This window comes from Lycium barbarum, chromosome 6 (genome assembly GCF_019175385.1).
Source record: "Lycium barbarum isolate Lr01 chromosome 6, ASM1917538v2, whole genome shotgun sequence".
NCBI classification, from domain to species: domain Eukaryota; kingdom Viridiplantae; phylum Streptophyta; class Magnoliopsida; order Solanales; family Solanaceae; genus Lycium; species Lycium barbarum.
The window spans coordinates 75,176,278-75,200,120 of record NC_083342.1 but is presented as its reverse complement, the minus strand read 5'-3'; the positions used below and the strand labels follow the sequence as shown (position 1 = coordinate 75,200,120).

The 23,843-nt window shown below is 39.4% G+C and overlaps 1 pseudogene; it reads left to right on the top strand.

The window, feature by feature from the left end:
- The window catches only part of LOC132644092 (uncharacterized), a 139,406-nt pseudogene that overhangs the window by 22,599 nt on the left and 92,964 nt on the right, over positions 1–23,843 (top strand).

Here is a 23,843-nt window from a genome sequence, read left to right as displayed (position 1 = left end):
AAAAATCAACTAAAAATAAGAGGGTGGACGTGGTGGCTGTGCACTTAAGGTATGAATAAGGCTCTTTTTCATTGTTAACAAGTTTATTTAGAGTTTTAACGGATTAGAACGAAGAAAATAGCGTGATAAATTCGTTTGTTGGTATGGTTGAATTGTAGAATGGAGTTTGAAGAAAATTTTGGATGAAAACAAATGTATTTAACTTGTAGAATGTGGAGGATGTTGTTATTGATGTTGTTAGTGTTAATTTTGACCTCTTTGTGGAAATAAAATTATTAAATAGTTATATCGCGAATTGGTTGGTTGGGAAAATTTGGAAAATAATGTGCAGGCTGTTTTACGGCATATGTTGGTGTTGGAAATGATGTTAATATATTTGGTATTGTTGTTGATGTGTTGGTTGCTGAATTGTAATTCTGGGCTAGGCATATAAACAGGGGAGGTGCTGCCGAAATTTCTGTAGGCAAATGTTAATTCAAGATTGAACTCCTAAGGGCTTATGGTTAATGTTTGGTATTTGTGACCAATTGTAGATTTTGGAGAATTTGGAACTTGAATTTGGAGTAGCATAAAAAGCGGAAAAGGTATGTAAAGCTACCCCTTTTCTTCTCTTGGCATGTCCTGGGTGTACTAGATTCGGATTTGAGCCTCGTGGGTTATTCTTCTCATAGAAATGCGAGTCTGAATTTTGGTACTATTCATTCAGCACAATTAAATTATAACCCATAAGTTTTGTTGGAAAACTGTTCAAACATCCATAACCCGTACAGACGTGATAGGCTCGCTCGGAAACCTTCATGGATGACTCCATAGAGTCCAATGCTTGTAATTTATATCCGCCACCTCGACTTGACCCGAGGTGGGCCCACAAGTTCCGAAACTTCCTTTGTTTGTCTCACTTGAGCTATTTTTGTATGATATAAAAGTAAGACTTTCGTCTATGAATCTAAGACTCCGTTTGATTCGTTCCATAAGTCACTAGAAAGCTCCTTAATGTGAATATCCTGATGTGAGCATGTAATTCGATATAAGGAGTCTGCTATGAGTAATCTGATATAAGTATGTTGATAGAAATATCCTGACACAAGTAATCTGATATAAGTATCCGAAATAAGTATTCGGTTATAAATAATCCGTTACGAATATCCTGATAATATATTCGATTCTTTCATCGGGTTTTAATTTATGTGCACCTAGTTTCTTACTAATCCGCTCGTATATATGCTATGATCCCTTTCACCGAGTTCCGGGCCGGTATGTATCGTGCGTATGGTTCGCCGAGTCCCTTGTCTAGGGGTCGGGTTCCATGTATGTAATTTCGAAGTATGATGTGTCCGGCTCTGGGGTACTGTGGTATATGTCCGTCCCCGGTTGCCGTGTATATGGAGTATGATGTGTTCGGTTCCGGAGTACTGTGGTATATGTCCGTCTCCGGTTACCGTGTACGGTTCTAGGGTACTGTGGTATATGTCCGTCCCCAGTTACTGTGTATATGGATTATGATGTGACTGGTCCCCGGGTTCTCGTGGTATATGTCCGGTTCCCGAGATACCGTGTACATGTTATGAAATCTTCTGGAGTATGGTGTGTTATGGCGCCAGAGACGGGAGTGGCGACCATGTTCCTGTGCCCTTTGCATGACTTTGATATGCATCATTTGTGATTGAAAAGTAAGTATTCTGAGATTCTGGATAAGCTACTTACCTTCTGTATTTTTCTGATATACGATTTTAGCATACATGAATCTTGTGTGATGCATGATCCTGGCATGTGTGATTTATGTTTGGAAAGTAATAAATTTGGCATTCTGTTATTACCTCTTTCGCCAAGTCCCGGGCCGGTTATATTATTGTGCGCACTATGTGATATTGACCGCTGGACCCCTGACCGCGGTGTGTGCGACATTGACCGCTGGACCCCTGACCGCGGTATGCCGCACTATGTGATATTGACCGCAGGACCCCTGACCGCGGTATGTGCGACATTGACCGCTGGACTCCTGACCGCGGTATGCCGCATTTGTGATGTTGACCGCTGGACCCCTGACCGCGGTATCTGCGACATTGACCGCTGGACCCCTGACCGCGGTATGTCGGGTTTGGGATGCTAACCGCTGGACACTTGGTCGCGGTATGTGTGATAGTGACCGCTAGACTTTTGGCCGCGGTAATTGTGTGTTTGATTGTCTGTGTGTATGAGACGGAAATGTTTTTCAAAAGAAAGCAAAGCATTTCGGCATTTTGATTGCCGTATTTGCCTTCCGGAACCTCTTATATATGATTTGTACGTCAGATGCAACACTTTGGTATTCTGGTTATTGTGCTCACCTTCTGTACATCTTACTTCGGTTGTGACTTCTTTTCTGTGTTTCATGCCTTACATGCTCAATACATATTCCGTACTGACCCCCTTTCTTCGGGGGCTGCGTTTCATGCCGCGCAGGTACTCCCAGATGAGTTGAAGATATTATGGAAGATGTTCCAGCGAGGAGGGCAAGCTCCATTTGCTCCCGGAGAACTGCCGAGTCAGAATATATGTGTTAAAGGTTCTGTTAATGTTAGAGACTTTGCAGACAGAGTCGTGGGTATGGTGTGTCGGTTTAGTAATCGGCTCCATCGGCCGATATGTCGTTTCGTATCACGTTATAAAGTCCGTATGATTACAGATTTGTTTGACTTGAAAGCTACAAAATATATATATGTTTCAGCAAGTTTTACTATGTATCACATTCTATTTGATTAAAAGTCCGGAAAGATTATGTACGAAATGAAAGTCTGTGGGTTCGCTCGGCTCCGGATATGGGGTCGAGTGCCCATCACACCCTAGTGAGATTAGGGTGTGACACTTTTTTATCATCTCATTAACAATCTAAGGGACATTATCACTCGTCTCCAAGATGTCATTACGCCATCATTGACTCGTTGCTCATAATTTCCTACCCGACACATAACATATCCTTTACTTTCTTTGACAAACTTCTCCCTTTTAGTCAAATGTCTTTGAATCTCGATTAGGATCATCAAATGCTATTTCTTACTTATCGAAACATCGCATACGTCGTGCTCTTTGCTAGCCTATTCACTGTACGTTAACGGGGAATTTTCCAAGTTGTAACAAGGCATGGAAGAATTCGTGTTATTAGAGGGTTGAGATGGAGAAGATGACGATGAGATCTGGCCAACCACTGATGATGGTTGGTCAGTGGCTATCGCGGCCATATCTAGGTTTAGGCACAATTAGGGTTTTGCATGGGGAGAGAAAAGAGAGAATTTATTATATTTTTCTACCTCACTATAATATCATTCACACTCTTCATTTTTTCTACTAAACATTTTATAATAATATAAGTCGTGAGCTTCAAAAACTAAAATAGAGAAGAAAAGAAATGGCTCAAATATAAAGTCGCCCCCGGCCGCCCCCCAACCCCCTACACACACCACTCACGCAATTGATCTTTCTTGGGAGTGATCTCATCCAAGTAATTTAGCACATGCCAAATAAGGGATGGACCACAAATATAGACTCTTTGAAAGGGCTTCATCTGTTAAAGAGTTTCCACAGACATTAAAAGGAGTTAATAGACTAAATTTCACGGGTTCTCATTCTACTATGTGTTCATTGTACAAAAGTTTTTTTTTTTTTTTTTGGTTACCCAAAAATCATCTTACTTTGCTCTGATTATCACAAATATCACTTCGATCGGATTTTTTAGAACTATCCAGCTATATTTTAGCTGGTATAATGGTGGCTTAGCATATTAATCCTATTTATTTAAGCAAATACACTAATTAAGACTACCACGTCACTTGTAATGTGGAAATATTATAAAATCCGACCAAAGTGATTTTGTGATAATCGGACCAAAGTTAAAAAAAAAAAAAAAAAAAAAAAAATACTCCCTCCGTTTCAATTTATGTGAACCCATTTGACTGGACACAGAGTTTAAGAAAGAAGAGAAGACTTTTAAACTTGTGGTCCTAAATGAGTCTCATACATTTTGTGTAGCTATAAATCATTGCATAAAGGTAAAGTGTTTCCAAATATAGAAAGAGGTCATTCTTTTTTACACGAACTAATAAGAAAATAGTTTCACATAAATTGAAACAGAGGGAGTAATTTTTATATAATGATTAGCGAATACAAAGATGACCAACCATGAAATTTACTCCAGCTTATAGCTAGGACTAGTACTAGTACTCTATCACTTCATTTCCTTAATTTCGTGGTGAGGTACGTTTGTCACCATTATAAAACCTTGTCCTCAGTAACAATAATTTTTCATTCAACTTTAAAACTCCAGCAATATCTAAAAAGATTTGTGAATGTATAACGCCGTATGTTCTTTGACGGTGTGTAACTGATTTACATAATTAAGTCGATCGAGTATTGTTTTTCGTTTTAACTTTTGAACAAGTTGGTATCAATAGGTTTAATTTCATTCAGTTCATTAAAAGTAGGGAAATAAATATTACTAATGACTACGTAATATCTTTTAACTTCTGTCCTTTTACCTCTTCTAATCTTGATTATTATTGCAGTTGTAATATTGAAGCTCAAGTTACAAAAAATCAAAGTAGAAGTGGTGGGGGCAGGGATAAGTGGACTAGTAGCTGCATATGAATTGTCAAAAGCTGGAGTGAATGTTGTGGTTTATGAGAAGGAGGATTATCTCGGAGGCCATGCTAAGACTCTCACCGTAAGTGACGTCGTTCTTGATGTTGGCTTTGTGGTCTTCAATCGTGTAAGTGCAGTTAGATGGTGTTTAATTAATTTGAGTAAACTTATAAGTATCTTTAAACTTGTATATGTGTTTGGCAAACGCCAAAATATTCATAAATTAAATGCATTGTAATATGCGTAATAAGATGTTTGTTTTGAGAGCATGATCCATGCCTTAATAGTTTTAGTTAATGTGTTGCACATTCATCAATTAGTTTAGCGACTGTAAAATTTAAAAAGATTATCCGACTATAATATGTGGGATAAAAGATTATTATAAAGAATGGCTATATTATGATAAAAAAAAAAAAAAAATCGTCCTTGCCTGGTCGTTGATATTATTTGAAGATGGTTATGTAGTTTTCTGACTATATACTAGGGGTGGGCGTTCGGTTCTTCGATTCGGTTTTTTCAAACTTCGGTTCTGTTCTTCGGTTTTGGTTTTTTGAAAGTGAATACCAAACACCGCACCGAATTAGTTCGGTTCGGTTCGGTTTCGGTTTTTCTAATTCGGTTTTACTCCCTTTGAAAGGGAAAACAGCTGCTCCCAATACCAATATATAAACCATGCTTCGAATTTGCTCCACTTCACATCAGAAGATCCACACCCAAAATATATTACTACTACACTAAAAGATGACCACAGAATCATCTTTCATCGATAATCCACTAGCTGAGCAACATTGGCTCATTGACTCTATCAATACCTTCAAATTAGAGAAAGAAATAGTGATTGACTTTTCTCCCTGTATTGGTCAAGTTCCTAAAACCATTAAAGAAATTAATACACAAGCTTATGTCCCTCAAAAAGTAGGCCTAGGACCATACCATTTTTCACGTCCAGATTTCTTTTTCACTCAAAGGCACAAACTAAACATAGCCCGGAATCGCATGGATTCTTCCCAAGTCCAATATTTCATACAGTGTAGCTAAGGTTATTTGAGCCAATCATTCGAGCATGTTATGATAAGTTCTTGGACATTGACACCAATACATTAAATTGGACATTGACTATTGATTCTCTCTACTTGCTTCACTTCTTGACAAGTTATCTCCCACATTATCAAATAGATTCTCAAGGTCGAACCTTGCCTCAACCGAAAACCCAAAAGAAATGGAAACAAAATGTTATATCCCGTAATTTGCACATTTGGATAATTTGAGATAATTGTGACTAGTAAGAGATAAGACAATATTTTTTATCTTATTTAATACATAAGTTGTTCATGAAAATATTGATGCGGAAATATTGAGGAAGGCTAAGGGTAAAATTGGAAATTTGGAAAATAGTTTCATGAATTACAAAAAAATTGGTCATGGATGTTTGGGCTTGAAAAACAAAAAAAAAAAAAAAGAACAAAGCCCAAGTGTGGCCGGCCAAGGCATGGGCCAAGGCCCACTTGGAAATTTTAATCCAAATGAATAAAAAGGGATAAATCCCCCATAAATTGTCATTTTCCTTCAAGAACCTTCAAGAAAAGGAAACTTGAGAGCCAAAAATAGGCCATTCGGCGAAGAAAAGAAAAGAAGAAGAAAATTTTGAAGCCTTCAACTTTGATCCAAAAATTTATTTCTTCTAGTATTCCTACTAATTCAAAGGTCCTCTTCAACGTGGTATAATTGTTGAAGCAAGAAAACCACTCTTGGTGGCAAGTTCAAAATTCTAGTCAAGTGGAAATTTAAGGAAAAAGGTAAGAATTCATATTCTTTTATATGTTATGGAAGGTTTATATATGTTGTAGTAAGTCGAAATGAATGAAAATCATGGAAATATTATGTGTTGTGTGTGGGCCGTGTGGGTGTGTGTGTGTAAATGTGGCCGTGTGGTGTTGTATGGTGGAGGAAAGATGAATTAATTTTATTTAGCATGTTAGTTGTGTTGTTGTGGCCTTTATGATGTAAATGAAGGTTTAATGGTTCAAGTCGGCATTGAAATTTGTTGTGGGTTGTTGTAGGAATTAATGTGATTTTAATATGGTTTTATGTAATTGTGAGAAGGAAGTTGCTAGAGTATGAATTGTTATGGTAGTTTATGAATTGGAAAGAAGAAAATGTGTTGTGGTAGCTTTTGTTGTATTTGTAGAGTTTCGGGTGGAATAGAGTTGGTTGGATTGTTTTGAATGTTGAGCGGGTTACTAATGTTAAAATATGTTCCAAATTGATTGTTGGTATTGTTGAAATGATTGTTGGTATGGTTGTTGATAAATTTGGCTGAGTTGAATTCTCGGGGTTGTTGTATTTACAGGGGAGATGCTGCCGAAATTTCTGTAGACAAGTGCTAGTAGAATTGAATTTCTAAGTACTTGTAGCTAACATTTGGTAATTAATAACGTTATTGTAGATCTTGGGGAGCCCGAGACTTGAGTTGCGGTTAGCTTAGGAGGCGAGCGAGGTATGTAAGGCTTAACCTTTTCTTCTTTGGCATGATCCTTATGAAATAAGTATATGATGTATATGTATGGTTTCAGAAAGATTCTTATTCTTAGAGCCACTAGGATGGCTAACGTTCTTGATTTCTCATAAGCTGTTCTGTATGGTTTTGATATGTATCCATGATGTCCGATGACGTGTATCTATGATGTCCGAAGTTTGGCCAATATGTTTCCGAATAGCATTTGAGAAACAAATGATATGACTATAGTTTTGACCTTCCAAATGTTAACACATTTGTTTGCTCCATCGAGCCTTTGATATGTTTCCATACATACATAAGACTCCAAAAGTTCTATTTGATTTGATCCATAACAATATCCAAAAGATTTTTGACATGATTATGGCTTTGATTTTCCAAAAATGGCTTCTGAAACGCTTATAGAACGTTCTGTACTTCAAACGTTCGTAACTTTCTCATACTAGGTCGGATCGACCCGAAACTTGTTTCTGAGCCTTCAGGGGTCGGTAAGTATGTATATCCATTGAGTCTTGATTTATGTGCACGTGGTTTCTCACTACTCTGCTTGTGCATACTACTATGACATCGTTCGCCGGGTCCTGGGCCGGTTTTGTCGTCGTGCGCACTATGTTATATTCGGCAGTATGATGTGTTATGGTTCGCCGAGCCACTTATTAAAGGGCCGGGTACCGCCTATATATGGTGTTATGATGTGTTATGATGTTACGATATGTGTCGGGGTTGTACGGAGATTTGAAACCTTCTGGAGTATGATGTGTTGTGGCGCCAGCGTCGGAGTCGCGACCACGCTCCTGAGCCATATGCATGATTTTGTTTTATTTGCATTATCTATGTTTTCAGAACAAGCTTTGATATACTGATTCTGTAATCATTTTTCATACTCCTTATTTCAGTTATGATTTGGATTACTGTATTTCATGCTTTACATACTCAGTACATATTTCGTACTGACCCCCTTTCTTCGGGGGCTGCGTTTCATGCCCGCAGGTGCAGACGTTCGTTCTGGTGACCCGCCAGTGTAGGATACCTATTTTGCTACCTTGGAGCGCTCCCTTTGATCCGGAGCCCATATTTTTGGTACATATCTTTGTTGTACATGTTTCTGTATATATATGACTATTTGGGGTACGGCGGGGCCCTGTCTCGTCATATGTTTCTGTTGTGGTTTGTAGAGGCCTGTAGACATATATGTGGGTCATGGGTCATCATTGTGTGGTCATGTCTGTGATTTGTGTCTTAAGCGGTCCCGTTTGCTGTGATGGCCGAAACGGTCCATATGTGTGTGTATGGATGTATATATATTCGGGCGATGTGTTTTCCGCCAGCCTTGCCGGCTTCTGTGTGATATTTTGCTATATATGACCGCTTAAGACGACATCTGATTTCAATATCTGCATAACTTAATGTATGCTGAATAGGGATAAGTCCTTGATATATCGATTTGGTAAGTGAGTGTGTATGGGTGTTGATAAGTTGGTATTTTGCCAACTTATTTCTTCTTTAATCTTAGATTGTTGCTATGTTTTGATTAAAAAAAATAGTGCATTTAATGTTGTTTACTTCCATTTTATAGGTTTATGTGATTTAGCAGTGATGAAGAAACCAAGCGAAAATAAAGTCAAAAAGAGGCCAAATTGGACAAAAACTGCCAAAAGTGGACAGTTTTGCAAAAATGAGACAGATTTGCAAAAAACGGGCAGAACTGCAAAAACGAAAATCCGGGGCATATTTTGTCATTTTTTGGACTTGGAAAAATGGGGGAAACATAAAAGGAAGACTTGGGGGAAAACATTATCATCTTTGGCATAACACATAAACTTGGAGGCTAGGGTTTCATCACCAACACCATTGGAGGAGAAGATTGGAAGCACTTTAATGAGATATTTCTTAATCCTTTCTTCAATTTCTTGTTTTGTATTGAATATTTATGTGTGTAGTATTTCATTTCAATACTTGAACCTTGTTTATGGAAGTATACATTGTTTAAGTTTCGATTGAATCTCTTGTTTTGCTTATGTGTTGAATGATTTTATTCCTAATGAAGTGGGTTATTGTTTCTTTAATTAATCTCATTTTGAATGATTCTTAAGGGAGTAGCTAACCCTAAGACTTGCCCATTTATTTCGATTTAAACTTGGAAGAGGCAAACTCGGGATTGGGAAAGATTAATTAACAAGAATTTGGGGCGTTAACCCTCATCTAATGGAAATCGACCTAGGGATAGACGACACCACTTGTAGCCATATTCGGGTGTTCTCAATGCTCCTAATTGCTTTAGGGATATTCAATTAGGTAGTCTAGTTAGTCTTCGGAAGAAGCTAATTTAGAGTCATTATCCGAGGCTAAGTAATATAAAATCACCATTATTTGTAAATCATGAAGTACATTGGATCGTTACTTGAGCATAGTTTCCCTTGTATCCATGCTTGTGGCCATTGATCATTTTACTTGCTTTCTAGGTTAGTTTACATTTTTGCATTAGTTATATTTCTCTAAAAAAAAACCAAAATATTTTCTGTCGTTCGGCTTTAGCTTAGTTGGTGAAAGTTCCTTACTTTCTTAATCGCCTAGCATATTGTTCCCTGTGGGATCGATCCCGACTCATAGTTGGGTAAATTATATTGCATACGACCATGTACACTTTCTCTTTGAGGAGTGAATTTGGACGTTATCAAAAATGGCGCCGTTGCCGGGGAACAATTTGGCGTATTTGGGTTAGTTTAGGATTTAAGCTAACTTGCTTTGGTCCAAACTTTCTTTGCTTTATTTTATCTTTAAAAAAAAAACTGAGCAGTTTGTGCTAAACTGCATAGTTTCTGCAAACTGTCCAGTTTTTGCAAAACTGTCCAGTTTTTGCTTCTGCAAAACTCTCCAGTTTCTGAAGAACTGTCCAGTTTTTGCAAAACTGTGCAGTTTTTGCTTCTGCAGAACTGTCCAGTTTTTGCTTCTGCAAAACTGTCCAGTTTTTGCAGAACTGTCCAAAAAAAATAATGGCATCATATAATGAAAATTGGTTGGATGGTAGTTGTTCATACTGTGATGACCCTTGTCCCTATTGTGGAGGACCCCACTCTTGGCAAAATTGTTTAAAGTCTCCCGGGGGAGGATTGTGCGCACAATCTCGAACCCATGAGTGGAGCATATGTGATAGATGTGGTGGTCAAAATGACCATTGGGCTAATTGTGCTTATGTGTCCTTCCCTTCCCCGAACCCCCACTATGACGATTCTACTTTTTGTTGTGACAATGATAGGGAAATGGAAGTGGAAGAAGTTGAGAATGGACAAAATGGAGAGTTCAAGCTCATGATGGAATGCCTACTTGAAGGAGGAAATGAAAAGCAAAAAGCCTTGGAGGAGTACTTGGAAACTAGTCTCCAAAATGGCTTGATGAATGAATACAAAAACCTTCCGTGGGCATTTGAACAAAATCAAGAAGAATTCTCAAATGCTCAATATGAGGAGAGAATGCCCATGTTGGAGGCCAATCGTGAAAAGGAGGAATCAAGAATTGAAAATCCTCCAAACGAATCCATTTTCATTAGAGATGCCAAAGAAGAAAAGAAATTGGAGTCAACCGTTGTCTTGAGAAAAATGGTGGAAGTTGACTCTAGTTTGGGGGAAAATGAGAATGTCAAAATCCGGAAAAATTTACAAATTGGGAGGTTGAAGTCTGACTCCAAGCATTTTTCAACATTGGATTTGTATGGTGATATGGGAATTGAGCCACATACATCCATGTTGGATGGTGAAGAAGAAAGACAAGTGCCTTACATCTTGCAATTCGAAAGAGTAAGAAGGCAAAATGACATTCCTCATTTAAAAGCCTAGAAGTGCAAAATGAAGAAATTAACGTTTGGCTTGTTCATCTACTTACCACCGCCCCATGAGCGTCATCATGATCTTGATTCAAAGTTGGGGCGCAAATTCATATCTTCCAAATGGAAGGAAAAGTGGTAAAGGTAACCGTCATGCCGCGACGTTAACTTAAGCGCTTGGTGGGAGGCAACCCATCGTTTTAAAAATTTTAAATCATTTTTGAAATTTGATTTTTTGGAATGGTTTTGCTTATGGTTTTTGACTAATCTGCAAAGTTTCAAAATTTTTGGAGTTGTTTTGAGCAGGTCGGATTTCCGGACAGCCCCAAACCAGTAGCTGCTGAAAATTACAGAAACTGTCCAGTTTCTGCAAAAAAACTGTCCAGTTTTTGTAAAACTGTCCAGTTTCTGCAAAACTGTCCAGTTTCTGAAAAACTGTTCAGTTTTTGCTTCTGCAAAACTGTCCTTTGTTGTCATTGTGCAGTGAGGACATTGCAATATTTTTAGTTGGGGGTGACATGTGGTAGCACGTTATATTTTGGTTATGCTTGATTGTGTGCCCTTGCCGGGCTTGTTTTATGACTGTTGGTGTGGCTGTGGATAAACGTTACAAATGGAACTTGCTCATATTTCTAAAAATTTCGTTCTTTTGGCATGTTGTAGATTAGTCAGTTTTATTATTTTATTTCCGTTCTTAGTTAGGTAGTTTAGGAGTAAAAATGGTGTTGGGATGTGATTTTTTGCCCCTTGGCTAATTTTTGGCTTGCTTGGTACCAACTTATTTAAACCTTGGCATGTGAATTCTTGATTTTTGAAAAAGAAAAATGATTGAAGTAAGGTTTCTTGTTGTGACTTTTAGATTCAATTTTTGGCTCTTACTTTCACTAATTAATCTCTTTAGGCTATGAGTGACTTTTTGAGTTCATTTGTTTCAATTGGTTCTTGGATACATATTTCACTTGAGTTTGCATGTGCCATGTGTAGTGAGGTTTTGTGAGTTCTTTTGCATTACTTGTGGTCTAGAACTTGCTCGGAATGTGTTTCAAGGCGAAATCCTAGACTACACTTGGTTTAAAAAATGATGTTAGGCCTTCCTTGGACCGTTTTTGCCCCTTAAATATCCTACCCTTGCATGTTTTCCCTAGTTAACCCCTTTTGAGCCTTTAACCTTTTCTTTGAAAACCATGTTACAAGCTTTACCTTGTTCTTCATTGATCCATCTTTTGGTACTCTACCTCCTTAAGTGCGTTGAAAGTGCAAACATAGGCTAAAAGTCTAAGTTTGGGGGTGATGGTTGGAAAAGTTGTTATGAGGGAGTTACTTTAAAGGTGAAAAGGTGAAAGAAAAAAAAATTGAAAACTTCCTTGTTATTTTGAAAAAGAAAAAAAAAATAAAAATAAAGGAAGAATAAAGAGTTGTGATTAATGGGAAGACTAAGTGGTGAAATGAAAAAATGAAGAAAGGGGTGGAAAAGTTTCAAAGGAAGTGTGCGTTGAATGTTGAAAATTATAGTGCTAAGGGAGGTTTTGAGTCACTTTTACCCAAATTGTGCCCTACCTTAACCAAAAACCTAAATTACAACCCGTTAAGTCCTAATTGATTTTGAACCAAGTGTGTCTACATTAGTGGAGAAATACATGAAGGGCAAGCTTATGGTACTACTTGTGTGCATTTGAACATCTTTGTGTGAGAGAGAGTTAATTCTTTCTATTTGATATCTCATTTGAATTACATTTTCTAAGTGTGGGATTCTCTCTTGAGTGTGAGGGCACATGAGAATTTAAGTTGTGAATTTTTTCCATTTTTCAATTGAGAGGAATGAACAAAAGAAAGTTGTTTTGTGATAATGAGGCAAATTTTGAAGCTTTAGTGTCATGACGTGATTGCTACTTTGATTAACTTGGTGTTTGAGCACTTGAAATGAAAATGAAGTTTTTTTGAGAAGAAGTTGGTGATTCATATGTTTTGGATTAATTGTTGGTACCAATCAAAGTCATGTGTTTGTGCTTAAAGTAGACCTTTTTAACTTGGTATGATGTTGGTGCACTTTTGAATGGAGTCCTTTGAAGGAAATTATAATTTGATTTGCTTGAGGACAAACAATAGTTTAAGTTTGGGGGTTTGATAAGTTGGTATTTTACCAACTTATTTCTTCTTTAATCTTACATTGTTGCTATGTTTTGATTAAAAAAATAGTGCATTTAATGTTGTTTACTTCCATTTTATAGGTTTATGTGATTTAGAAGTGATGAAGAAACCAAGCGAAAATAAAGTCAAAAAGAGGCCAAATTGGACAAAAACTGCACAGTTTTGCAAAACTGTCAAAAGTGGACAGTTTTGCAAAAATGGGACAGATTTGCAAAAAACGGGCAGAACTGCAAAAACGAAAATCTGGGGCATATTTTGTCATTTTTTGGACTTGGAAAAATGGGGGAAACATAAAAGGAAGACTTGGGGGAAAACATTATCATCTTTGGCATAACACATAAACTTGGAGGCTAGGGTTTCATCACCAACACCATTGAAGGAGAAGATTGGAAGCACTTTAATGAGATATTTCTTAATCCTTTCTTCAATTTCTTGTTTTGTATTGAATATTTATGTGTGTAGTATTTCATTTCAATACTTGAACCTTGTTTATGGAAGTATACATTGTTTAAGTTTCGAATGAATCTCTTGTTTTGCTTATGTGTTGAATGATTTTATTCCTAATGAAGTGGTTATTGTTTCTTTAATTAATCTCATTTTGAATGATTCTTAAGGGAGTAGCTAACCCTAAGACTTGCCCATTTATTTCTATTTAAACTTGGAAGAGGCAAACTCGGGATTGGGAAAGATTAATTAACAAGAATTTGGGGCGTTAACCCTCATCTAATGGAAATCGACCTAGGGATAGGCTGTTATGTCCCGTGTTTTCGCATAATTGGAAATCGCGAAATAATTAAGACTTGTGTGTTATAAGGAAATATTTTGATTCTAGATAATATGAATATGTTGGTTATGAAACTATTGGTGCTAAGTCATTGGGGAAGGCCGAGGGTAAATTTGGAATTTCAGAAATTAGTTTCGGGAATTACAAAACGGGATTTTTAATGAATTGGGCCAAGAAAAATTGGAACAAAATTTGAGCCCAAGTGTAAGGGGTGGCCAGCCAAGGCTTGGCCCAAGCCCCATTTTAAGTGGTCATGTGATTACCACATGACCCTTAATCAAGTATATAGCATCCTTAGCTATTAGAATGTTCAAGAAACAAAATTAAAACCATTGAGCTCCAAAAAAAAGGTTCTCGGCCGAAACCCCATAGAAGAGAAAAGAAAATTTTCTAGCCTTGATCTTAGTCTTAAAAATCTTGTTCTTCTTGTATTCGTACGCAAGACGCTCTCCGACGTGATACAAGTAGTTTGGCGAAAGAGCGACGTTTGCGGCAAATCGGAATTTCAAGAAAAAGGTGAGAAATCTATGTTTTTATGTTATGAAATGGGTTTATATGTTATAGTGATTGATGTTGCATGAAGATTATGGAATGGTGTTGTGTTTGTGCATGGCGTGTGTGTGTGAGAAGGGTGTGTTTGGCCGTGAGCCATAATGTGGTGGAGGGGAGGTGAATTTGATTTTGTTTAATTTGTTAGTTGTGTCGTTGTGGCATTTATGATGTAAATGAATGTTAAACGAATTGAATTGGCATTGAAAATGGTTGCGGATTATTGTGGGAAAGTATATGATTTTGGTATATTTGTGTATATCATTGTATAATTATGATATTAAGGCTTTAAATGTGACTTATGGTTGTTGTTAATGAATTTGGAATGAAACAATGTAAGTTGGAATGTTCGTCGGAATTTTTGATGTTTCGGGTGAAATATGGAAAGTAAGGACTTCTTGAAATTATGTATAGTGTTTGGAACCTAATTGAGATGTGCTTGAATAGCCTTGAATGGGTGAATGAATACAATAAGGTGAACATTAGTTTGGTATTGTGAAGTTTGAATGAAAGTTGTCAACTTATATGGTAAGGAAGAATATTGAAGTTAAAGTGCTTTAGTTGTGGTTTGTGTTGTTTGTGATGTTTGGGTTGTTGTTGTTGATGTATTTTGAGCCGAGCTAAGTCTCGGGGGTGTTAGATATATAGGGGAAGTGCTGCTGAAATTTCGGTAGGCAGAAATGAAGTTAATGGAATTTTTAAGCTTAAGAATCTCTAATAGGTAACTTTGACCATTTGCAGATTCTGGACGAAACGGGATTTGATTTTGGGGTGAGCATAAGACGTTTCTAAGGTATGTAAAGCTTCCCACTTCTTCTTTTGGCATGTCTTAGTATGTTAGGTTGATATCGGGATCCCGGGAGCAATTCTGCTCCTCGAAATCCGATCTAGAAAATGGCTACTATTCATTCAATTCAATTGAAGCCTAATGTTCCTATTTTGGCTAGAAAGCACTCAAACGTCCGAAACTTATGAAAATGCAATCGGATTACTTTGAAATCTTTGTGTATGATCTTATAGACCCGAAATGTTCATAAATTATGTTCGCCACCTCGACTTGACCCGAGGTGGGCCCGCTAACCCCGAGATGCCTTATTTGTCCTACTAGGCTCTCTTTTTGGATAAGCTTCGACAAAGAATCTTCGATTTTGAAATTGTCCTTTATGAAATAATGTTCGGAACACTATGATGTAACAAACTATGTTTTGGGCCATACGTACCACTTTGGAAACATTTTGCGAAATAAACTTTCGTACTAACTAATTATTTGACTATTTTGGTTAATGAACTGACTTATGAAGTAATCAAGTTTTGAAAGGCTATTTTGATAAACAAAATTGCATTGTTTGCTCACGACTCCGCTCGTGCCTTATTATGACTTCGTTCACCGGTTCCCGGGCCGGTTATGATTCGTGCGCTCTATGATGATTCGGTCGTATGCTGTGTTACGGTTCCCCGAGGCCTCGCCATAGGGCCGGGTTCCGTTTGGAGTTATGTTGTGATATGGCTGTGATGTGATAAGCTCATATGTGTGTGTTCGGGGATGTACTGAGATTTGAACCTTCTGGTGTTATGCTGTGTGTGGCACCAGCGTCAGAGTGGTGACCACGTTCCTGAGCTTTGCATGATTTTGTTTGCATTATGTTTATATGACTTTGATAAACATTTTGATATACTGTTCAGCATTTCTCTCTTTTGTATTCTGTTCGCTTTCAGTTGTGGCCTATATTTTTGTACTCCATGCTTTACATACTCAGTACATATTTCGTACTGACCCCCTTTCTTCGGGGGCTGCGTTTCATGCCCGCAGGTACAGACGCCGGTGATCCACCACTGTAGGCTCCACTTCTGCTAATTCAGATTACTCCTTTGATTCGAAGTCCACTTTTGGTATATATATCCTTCGCCATGTATATATTTCTGCATATCTGACTATTTGGGTACGGCGGGGCCCTGTCCCGTCATATGATTCTGTCGGTCAGTTTAGAGGTCTGTGGACATGTCTGTGGGTTATGGTCAGTCTGTATGCTTATGTGTATATATTGTTTGGGCGATCCCATACGCCGAGGCGGCCGGTCCGCATATGTTTGTGCATTGCTTTGATTAGCCCTGTGTGGCCTCTGTTGGTGTTTGCTGTGTACAGGGTTATTCTGGTTAGTCCGAAAAACAAAGGAAACTCTGCTGAAATTTTTCTGGAAATTATCTGTATTTGGAATATAGCTTTGTCGGCTTCTGCTATACATTTGAATACGTGTGATAGATGGGTTTGGTTACCCAGACCGGGCACTAGTCACGTCCTACGGGGTTGGGTCGTGACATAGGCGACACCTCTTGTAGCCATATTCGGGTGTTCTTAATGCTCCTAATTGCTTTAGGGATATTCAATTAGGTAGTCTAGTTAGCCTTCGGAAGAAGCTAATTTATAGTCATTATCCGAGGCTAAGTAATATGAACTCACCATTATTTGTAAATCATGAAGTACATTGGATCGTTACTTGAGCGTAGTTTCCCTTGTATCCATGCTTGTGGCCATTGATCATTTTACTTGCTTTCTAGGTTAGTTTACATTTTTGCATTAGTTATATTTCTCTAAAAAAAAACCAAAATATTTTCTGTCGTTTGGCTTTAGCTTAGTTGGTGAAAGTTCCTTACTTTCTTAATCGCCTAGCATATTGTTCCCTGTGGGATCGACCCCGACTCATAGTTGGGTAAATTATATTGCATACGACCGTGTACACTTTCTCTTTGAGGAGTGAATTTGGACGTTATCAGGTGTCCAACTAGGGCACTAGTCACGGCCCACGGGGTTGGGTCGTGACAACAGTGGTATCAGAGCGGTTTGTCCTCGGAATGTCTACAATCCGTGTCTAGTAGAGTCATGTTTATCGGTGTGTTGTGCACCACATCTATAAACAGGAGGCTACAGGACATTTAGGGTGTTACCTATCTTTTGATCTTTGATCGTGCGAAAGATATGTACTATTAGGATGATTTCTTTCTGACCGATTGTTATGTTTATAGTGATGCCTCCGAAGAAGGCGACAGCGGCCCAGAAGGGCAAAGCTGTGGCAGGAGAGACCAGTCAGGTACAGAGAGCACTCGGGCTCGTGTTCAGACTATGCCCGATATTGCACCCCAGTCGGCGGGTTCTGCTACACCCACACCATTAGTGGAGCCTGGAGCAGCAACCGCTGCCACCATAGATCAGGAGACGGCCCCACCATTAGCTCCGGAGGCCCCAGCGCCCGAGCCTCCAGCTCCTCAGCCAGGGGCGGAGGACAGGGCGATGAGAGATGCGGTACAACTATTGACGAGATTAGTAGCAGGACAGGCTCGCAGACGCGGGTTAGGGGGTGATGATGTAGACAGACATGACAGTTTGAGGGTTCGTGATTTATTGACCTGTAATCCCCCAGAGTTCTACGGGTCTAAGCCCGAGGAGGATCCCCAGGATTTTATTCCACAGATGCAGCGTACGCTGAGACTAGTCAGGGCTTCTGAAACTGAGTTTGTCGAGCTGGCTTCACATAGACTGCGGGATGTAGCGATTAATTGGTATGAGTCCTGTGAGCTGTCTAGAGGCGAGGATGCTCCTCCAGCCGTGTGGGACGAGTTTACAGCAGCCTTTCTCAGCCACTTTTTGCCTCCAGAGCTGCGGCGAGCGAGAGTTGATAGATTTTTGCAGCTGAGACAGAGGGGTAGGAGTGTTCGGGAGTACAGTCAAGAGTTCGACTCCCTGGCCAGATACGCACCTACCATTGTAGCTGATATAGCTGACAGGATGCATCGGTACGTGATAGGGCTGGACCGTTATTTAGTGGATAGCTGTATGGCGATGGCATCGCAGACTGGTATGGACATTACCCGGTTACAGGCGTATGCGCAAGGAATGGAGGACCGGCATAGAGGGGGCCAGCCTGATAGAGATCGTGATAGGAGGCAGCCCAAGAGGGCCAGATTTTCTGGACATTCCGGAGAGTTTCGAGGCGGGCAGCCTCAGCAGCAGTATAGCAGATATCCTCCTCAGTCAGGCCGGAGTACACATCCAAAGTCTACAGGCAGGCGATCTGATGGTGCAGGGCTGTCACGACCCGACTCGGGACCGCGACGAGCACCCGGTGCTAGCCCACCCGGGCACCCTCTTAGCTTACTCTTATGCTTACATCTAGGTGAGCCACATAATTATACATGCATTTCCATTCATTCGCCAACTAGTCCCATTTGGACAACAGCACATTTATATCATCATAGGCATCTATGCCACATCAATGTACATGGGCCAACGTGGCCGACAAAATGATATACAAAACATAGGCCGACAAGGCCAAACACATCTACCCACACACACACATGTCTACGAGCCTCTAAGAGTATAACATATTACATTAGCGGGACAGGACCCCGCTATGCCCAAAATTATATACACAAAAGAATAAGTACCCAAAAGCTACGGCTCCGAAAGAAATGGAGCTCTGCTATGCAATCTCTAAATAAGCAGCTATGGATCAAGTCTGTCTCCCTGCGCACCTGCGGGCATGACGCAGCGTCCACAAACAAAAGGATGTCAGTACGAAGAATGTACTGAGTATGTAAAGCATGATCAACATCGATATATAAGCATAATAAACAACATATGAAATAGCATAGGAAGGGGAGACAATAATATCATCGTCATAGCACTTACCTGCCTTTCGTCGGACTTTCCATTTTTCATACATATTTGTTCACCTACGTCATCATCCGTATTCCATAATAGTACTCGTACCATACTTGTGCTCATATTCGTATACATGTCCTTATTCGTATTCTTATACATAGTCTTATCACATTCATATTCATATTATATACATAATCATTTCATACATAGCATTTACATAGCATACCCGACCTCATAGGATCAATGTTTCATACATACTTGGCGAACCAAGGCTCAAGGTTACACATACCTGGCATTACCAAGGCTTCAGGGTTATCCGTACCATCTGCAGAGGTGTGCGCGCATTTCGTAATCGTATACATACTTTATACATATTCATATACATATATCCTACCCGGCGTTATAAGCTCGGGGTGTCATTATAGCCCTTCATAGGCACATGTAAGTATAATAGCCCGTAGGCACCTTTAGCATCATTATTATTATCATCCTCATCACTATCATCATCATTTTCGCTACATCTATATCTTATGCTTACTCGTCATATGGGGTGCGTAGTACAATCGAAGCACATATCGAGGATCGTGAGCTTATGAGCTCGGAGTGTCAATCATTTGAATACAACATACTCATATAGAGGATTTAAGAGTTTGGCCAAGGAACCATGCCTTATGAAAGAAGGGTTAGCCTTACATACCTTTTCGTCGGACTATTCTACACTTGCACGCTTCCTTCCAATGCTAGCGTCTATACCTTCATTAATATCATAACAATGGCCATTAGTCATTCACATTATATAGATTCCTTAATTTGCCTCTAATTCACCCATATTCATGGTCATAACATTCAACTTCGTCCATTCGTCTAAAGTGTCTAGTTCATGATCTTAGTACCATTTATAATACATTCATATCACCACACAACAACATTCAAGATTCAATTCAAACTATTCCTCAAAATGTCACTATTCATCATTCATGACCTACTTGACCATATTTTCTACAATCCATGTATTTCAACTCTTCAATACCTTAAACATCATGTAAAAATCATGAATCTTACCTTAGAAGTTGTAGGAACAAGCTTTGGTTAATAATACTCCACTTTGAGCAAAACCCTAGTTTTTCTCCATTTGGATTTCTTGACGTAGATGATCTTTGATGATGTTCTTACTCTTGATTCACCTTGTTTTATGTTGTTGATCCTCAAATATCCTTGAAAACTTGTATAATAAATGTAGAGAGAGGTTTTAGATAGAAATGGTGTAATGTTGTAATGAAATAAAACAAGTGTTGGTCCCTTTATTTAATGATTTGCAAAATCTGTGGTGAGGTGAATAGTGGTCGTCCATCATGGTTTACGGACCGTATTGCAGTTTACGAACCGTCCCTAGCGATCGTCTTTAACAATTTCCAGAACCAGAAGCTTTGGCTGCTTGCATGGTGATTTACGACCATGGTTTACGGGCCGTAAATCACTTTACGGTCCGTCCTCCAGGTCGTATTTTACCATTTCTCGACTGGCAGAAAGTTGAAGCCTTGCATGGCAGTTTACGACCTACTAGTTTATGGACCGTATACAAGTTTACGGTCCGTCCCAGCACTTTACGACCACTGGGCAGTTGCAATTCTGCAACTTCCCATATTTCTTAGACTTCTCATTTTAATCACCCACGTCCATGCACATGCATTGCTCACCTTATATCTCATCTTAATTTAGCCAACTTTCTCATCTCACATCGGATACCTTCGAAATCTCTCCTAAGGTCATCAAACGTCGTTTCTTGCTCATGGACATCATGCACTCATACTTATCACTAGTTAGTTCACTTACATACCAATCGAAAATTTTTCCGAGGTGTAACATTCTTCCCCCCTTAAGAACATTCGTCCCTGAATGTTAAAGTGCTCGGGAATTCAACAAAAATTTTGCCAGAGTTTCCCTTATAATATGGCGCTACCATCCTGCCACAACAACCCATAATATCGATGTCACACAGGGCCACAACATAACAACATAAAATTTTGGCCACACATGACCCAAAAGCAAAAAAGGAAAATATACATACCTTATGATCTTGACGTCTCATCTTGAGCTTCTTCCAAGGGCTGAAATAAATGTGGGTATTTGGATCGCATACTTTCTTCTGCTTCCCATGTCATCTCCTCTCGTTTACTGCTTCTCCATAGAACCTTAACCGAGGCCACCTCTTTGTTTCTAAGCCTCCGTACTTGCCTGTCTAATATAGCAATGGGTACCTCTTCATAAATCAATTACTCTGTCACTTGCACATCATTTACTCGGACGATCCTAGTGGAATCTCCAACACATTTTCGAAGCATCGAGACATGAAATACTGGATGGACTGACTCCAATTCCGGAGGTAGATCTAACTCATAGGCCACTTTGCCTATTTTGCGCACAATCTCATATGGTCCAATATACCGGGGACTAAGCTTCCCCTTTTTGCCAAATCTCATAACGCTTTTCATTGGCGACACTTTCAAGAATACCCAATCCTTCACTTTGAACTCCAAGTCTCTTTGACGACTATCCGCATAGGACTTCTGACGACTTTGGGCTGCTAACAACCGATCTTGTATAAGCTTGACTTTCTCTATAGCTTGCTGGACCAAGTCTGGCCCTATCAATTTAGTTTCTCCGGTTTCAAACCACCCAATTGGGGATCTACACGTTCGCCCATATAAAGCTTCATATGGTGCCATTTGAATGCTGGAATGATAACTATTATTGTAAGAAAATTCAATGAGTGGCAAATGATCATCCCAATTTCCTCCAAAATCTATCATACATGCTCGTAACATATCCTCAAGAGTCTGAATAGTACGTTCAGCTTGTCCATCGGTTTGGGGATGAAATGCCGTGCTAAGGCTAACTCGGGTCCCTAAACCCTCTTGGAAAGACCTCCAAAACTTAGCAGTAAACTGCGTCCCTCTGTCAGAGATAATAGATACCGGGACGCCATGGAGTTTTACTATCTCTTTAAGATAAAGCTTCGCATAATCTTGTGCCTCATAGGTCGTCCTGACTGGTAAGAAATGAGCTGACTTGGTGAGTCTATCCACAATCACCCATATGGAATCATTCTTACGTCGAGAATGGGGTAAGCCTGAAATGAAGTCCTTGTTAATCACTTTCCACTTCCAAGTTGGGATTTCTATAGCTTGCAACAATCCACCCGGCTTTTGGTGTTCAATCTTCACTTGTTGGCAATTAGGACACTAAGCTACGAATTCCGCTATATCTTTCTTCATCCCATTCCACCAATATATAGACTTAAGATCATGATACATCTTCGTCGCTCCGGGGTGAACAGAATAACGGGAACTATGAGCTTCTTTCAAAATCTGGTGGCGTAAACTTGCCACATCGGGAACACATAATATTCCTCTACATCGGAGAACTCCGTCTCCTGAAATGTCAAATGATGACTCCTTTTCCTGGGGGAGTGTATTTCTGTACTGCATTAGCATGGGATCCTCACATTGTCTCTCTTTCACTTCTGCTACTAGCGACGAGACTGTTGTATTCTGGATAGTAGCTCCACTGCTACCTGAGTCCACTACTCGGACTCCTAGGCTAGCAAACTGTTGAAGCTCACGGGCCATCTCTTTCTTTTCTGGTCGTACATCACTTAGACTTCCCATCGACCAACGGCTAAGAGCATCAGCCACCACATTTGCCTTTCCGGGGTGGTACAGGATCTCAATATCATAGTCTTTTAGCAACTCTAGCCATCGTCGTTGCCGCAAATTCAACTCTTTCTGCTTGAAGATGTATTGAAGACTCTTATGATCTGTGTAAATATCCACGTGGAAACCATATAAGTAATGTCTCCATATCTTTAGTGCATGGACCACCACGGCCAATTCTAAGTCATGGGTAGGATACTTCTGCTCTTGTTTCCGCAATTGCCTTGAAGCATACGAAATCACTTTGCCATGTTGCATCAACACACAGCCTAGCCCAACACCTGAAGCGTCGCAATACACAACGTATCTTTCCAATCCCTCTGGAAGTGTCAGAACTGGGGCAGGAGTCAACCGACCCTTTAACTCTTGAAAACTACGTTCACAAGCATATGTCCATTGAAACTTGGCTGATTTCTGTGTCAACTTTGTGAGTGGTGTAGAAATAGAGGAAAAACCTTCAACGAATCTTCTGTAATAACCTGCTAAGCCCAGAAAGCTACGAACCTCTGTAGGAGTTGTGGGTCTTGGCCAAGTCTTCACGACCTCAATCTTTTGACTATCCACTCGAATACCATCGGCTGCCACAATATGCCCTAAAAATGCCACTGAGTTCAATCAGAACGCACATTTGGAAAATTTTGCAAACAATTCTCGAGTTCGAAGAACTCCAAGGACAATACGCAAATGATCCGCATGTTCTGCTTCGTATCTAGAATACACCAAAATATCATCAATGAATATGATTACAAATAAGTCCATAAAGGACCTGAACACATTATTCATCAAATCCATAAATACCGCTGGCGCATTAGTTAGCCCAAATGACATCACCCGGAATTCAAGATGACCATATCTCGTTCTGAAGGCTGTCTTAGGGATATCTTTCTCCCTAACTCTCACTGGATGATACCCGGACCTCAAATCAATCTTTGAAAACTATTTGGCGCCTTGCAATTGATCAAACAAGTCATCAATCCTTGGGAGAGGATATTTATTCTTAATCGTTACTTTATTCAATTTCCTATAATCAATACACATTCTCA